This window comes from Tamandua tetradactyla, chromosome 18 (genome assembly GCF_023851605.1).
Source record: "Tamandua tetradactyla isolate mTamTet1 chromosome 18, mTamTet1.pri, whole genome shotgun sequence".
NCBI lineage: Eukaryota > Metazoa > Chordata > Mammalia > Pilosa > Myrmecophagidae > Tamandua > Tamandua tetradactyla.
This window is the reverse complement of record NC_135344.1, coordinates 61,770,349-61,774,593: the sequence shown is the minus strand read 5'-3', so window position 1 is coordinate 61,774,593 and position 4,245 is coordinate 61,770,349. Positions and strand designations below refer to the sequence as shown.

The following is a 4,245-nucleotide window of genomic DNA, read 5'->3' as shown; positions in this document are numbered from 1 at the left end:
TATAATACAAAAGCCAAAATGGTAGAGGAAAATATTATCCAAACAGTAATAATACTAAAAGTTAATGGACTGAATTTCCCAATCAAAAGACATAGAATGGCAGAATGGATTACGACCCAGCAATACCACTGCTAGGTATCTACTCAAGGGACTTAAGGGCAAAGACACAGATGGACATTTGCACACCAGTGTTTATAGCAGCATTATCCACAATTGCAAAGAGATGGAAACAGCCAAAATGTTCATCAACAGACGAGTGGCTAAACAAACTGTGGCGTATACCTACGATGGAATATTATGCAGCTTTAAGACAGACTAAACTTATGAAGCATGTAATAACATGGATGGACCTAGAGAACATTATGCTGAGTGAGTCTAGCCCAAAACTAAAGGACAAATACTGTAAGGTCCCACTGATGTGAACCGACATTTGAGAATCAGCTTGGAATATATCATTGGTAACAGAGACCAGCAGGAGTTAGAAACAGGGTAAGATAATGGGTAATTGGAGCTGAAGGGATACAGACTGTGCAACAGGACTAGATACAAAAACTCAAAAATGGACAGCACAATAATACCTAAGTGTAATGTAACTATGTTGGAACACTGAATGAAGCTGCACCTGAAATATGAAAAAAAAAAAAAAAGAAAAAAAAAAGAAAAACAGAACTCCTTTTCTGCCTCCGCTGCCGCCATGGCGCCCGTGAAAAAGCTTGTAGCTAAGGGGGGCAAAAAAAGAAGCCGGCTCTGAAGTTCACCCTCGACTGCACCCACCCCGTAGAAGATGGAATCATGGATGCTGCCAATTTTGAACAGTTTCTTCAAGAAAGAATCAAAGTTAATGGAAAAGCTGGTAATCTCGGTGGAGGGATCGTAACCATTGAAAGGAGCAAGAGCAAGATTACTGTAACCTCAGAGGTGCCTTTTTCCAAAAGGTATTTGAAATATCTCACCAAAAAATATTTGAAGAAGAATAATCTATGTGATTGGTTGCGCGTAGTTGCTAACAGCAAGGAAAGCTATGAATTACCCTACTTCCAGATCAACCAGGATGAAGAGGAGGAGGAAGATGAGGATTGAATGTTTTATATAAATCCTTGAATAAAACTTGGGAACCAAAAAAAAAAGAAAAACAGAGTCTTTGGAGTTGGATGAGTTCAGGATACTGGAAAAAGGCTTAGTTCCAAGAAAAGGAGCACATAGAGTTGGGTACCAACTCCAACTCTTGATTGGCAAATGCAGGTGGGCTAGGGTCCTGCACCTTTTTTTTTAAAAAAAGAAAAATTAGAAAGAGCTGCCAGCATTCTCAGGCTTCAGCACTGTCCCCAGGCAAGGGCAGAATTAAGGTATGTCTGAGAGACAGGGTAACTAGACAGGTAAAGGAGATAATTCCCTAAAGGGCATTTTTTCTGCAGTCTCTACTTGGAGCAAGGGAATGTAGCTCAGCCAAGCTCCAATTGTGTGTGTGTGTGTGTTTTTAATTTATGAAAAATTTATTACTACTGTTTTTTAAAAATATTTTTGTTGACAAATCTTCACACAGATACAGTACATACATAGGGTACAATCAGTAGCTCACAATATCATCACATAGTTGCATATTCATCACCATGATGACTTTTAAAACATTTGCATCACTCCAGAAAAAGAAATAAAAGGATAAAAAGAAAAAACTCATACATCCCATACCCCTTACCTCTCTCTCCCTCTCATTAACCACTAGTTAAATTTTAACCTACCCAATTTATTTCACCTCTTACCTCCCCTATTATTTACTTATTTTTATCATTTTTTTTCACTCATCTGTCCATACTCTGGATAAAAGGAACATCAGACACAGGATTTTAACAATCACACAGTCACATTGTAAAAGCTATATCATTATACAATTGCCTTCAAGACACTAATCACTTTTTCAACTTTTTTTAAACAATTGATGTATGGGGTAATGCTGACTTTCATAGCTTCAGTGCTCTAACTCTGAGTGTCAGGTGAAACATAACTATCCAAAGTTTCAGAGAGCTTCCAGGTTATGTGAAAATAGCTCAGTATCTTAGAATTTAAAATAACAGTTACAATTTCTGAATATATGTGACTGCTGTAAGAGCTTACAATCTAGGACAGCCTTCCAATAAGCCCCAACCAGATAACCCATACTCTCGACTTCTATTCTCCAAGTTTGTGTATTATATTTAGTCAATATGAGTGAGACATGACAATATTTGCCTTTTCTTTATGATATTTCATTCAACAAACTGTCCTTTAGTTTCATTCACCTAGTTGCATACCTCACAACTTCATTCCTTCTTGCAGCCACTCAGTAGTTCACTGTATGTATACACTATAGTTCCCCCTTCCATTCCTCAGTTGTTATATCCTTAGGCCACCTTCATCCATTCTGAATTACAAACACTGCTACCATAAACACCAGTGTGCAAATGTCCATTCGTTTCCCCATGCTCAGTTCCTTGGGTTTATATCTAGCAACAAGGTTGTAGGATCATATGGCAACCCCACCCCTAGCCTCCTATGGAACCACCACACTGGGCTCCTGACTGTCTGCACCTCCCAGCTTCCCTAACAACAGTGAATAGGTACATCACTTTCTCCAAATTTTTTCTAACACTTGTTTATCTCTGTTCATTTTTAAACAGTTTTATCTGCACATCATACAATACAACCTAAGCAAATAGTCATATCTTCGCCTCCATAATCTATATGAAGACATTTCCTTTTGTTCTACAAAAAATCCATACCACTTCCCCATATCCCCCATTTGGTGATATTTAGTTTTGGAATAATGCCTTTGTCACATTCTGTGGAAGCATGTTACAATATTACTATTGACTATAGTCCCAAGCTTGCATTGATTGTACTTTTTCCTTTATACCTTCTGTTCTAGTTTGCTAGCTGCCGGAATGCAATACACCAGAAATATAATGACTTTTAAAAGGGTAATTTAATCAGTTGCTAGTTAATAGTTCTAAGGCTGAGGAGATGTCCCAATTAGACAAGTCTATAGAAATGTCCAATTTAAGGAATCCGGGGAAAGATACCTTGGTTCAAGAAGGCCAGCGACATTTAACGTTTTTCTCTCATCTGGAAGGGCATATGGCAACCGTGGCATCATCTGCTAGCTTTTCCTGGCTTCCTGTTTCATGAAGCTCCCCAGGAGGCATTTCCCTTCTTCATCTCTAGGGTTGCTAGCAGGTGGACTTAACCTTCTCATGGCTATGTTGTTCTCCTCTGCTCTCTCTGAATCTCTCATTCTCCAAAATATTTCCTCTTTTATAGGACTCCAATAAACCAATCAAGACCCACCCAAATGGGTGGAGACATGTCATTCTTTAATCCAGTTTAACAACCACTCTTGACTAAATCACATCATCCAGGGAGATGATCTGGTTACAGTTTCAAACATACAGCATTGAATAGAGATTATTTTACTTTTATGAAATGATATTTTGATTAAAACATGGCTTTTCTAGGGGGCATACTTCCTTTCAAACCAGCACATCATCCCATTTTCAATACCTTGTAATGCTGACATTCATTTGTTCTCCCTTATGTAAAAACATTTTTATATTTGTACATTTAATCACCATCATTGTCCACTCTAAGCATTCCTAAGTTATACCATCTCAGTCTTTATGCTCAATCTTTCCTTTTGGTGTCACATGTGGCCCCAGCCCCCCTCCCACAAGTACCTCCACCCCCACTCAGTGCACTCACGTTACGATGCTCCCGTCAGCGCCGTGCCATCCACCTCTGAATCTCCACCATCAGTCCTGCTGCACACTGTTCTTCTATGGCCATACCACCTGAACATGCACAGTATCATCTGATCTCCTTCATTTTTGAAAGGTTTTGCCAGATATAGAATTCTTGGATGGTAAATGTTGCTTTTGGCACTTTAAATATGCCATCCCCTGCCTTCTTGCTCTTATTGTTTCTGATGAAAAGTTGTTTAATTTTATTGGCCCTCCTTTGTCTGTTTCTCATTGCTCTCTTCTGACTTTCAAGTCAAGATTCTCTATTATTCTTTGCATTTGACAGTTTATTATATGTGGTGGTATGAATCTATTTAGGTTTATTATATTTGGAGTTTGTTAAGTTTCTTGGATGTTAATATGCATGCCTTTCATTAAATTTGGGAAGTTTCAACGATTATTTCTTTGAATGGTCTCTCTGTCACTTTCTCTATTTCTTCTCTGTCTGGGTCTCCCTAAAAGAAGTATTATTAGC

General features: G+C 38.4%; 1 pseudogene; it reads left to right on the top strand.

The window, feature by feature from the left end:
• Nucleotides 1–694: 694 nt before the first annotated feature.
• On the top strand, nucleotides 695–1,080 carry LOC143662677 (large ribosomal subunit protein eL22 pseudogene; annotated as a pseudogene).
• The last annotated feature ends 3,165 nt before the right edge of the window (nucleotides 1,081–4,245 follow it).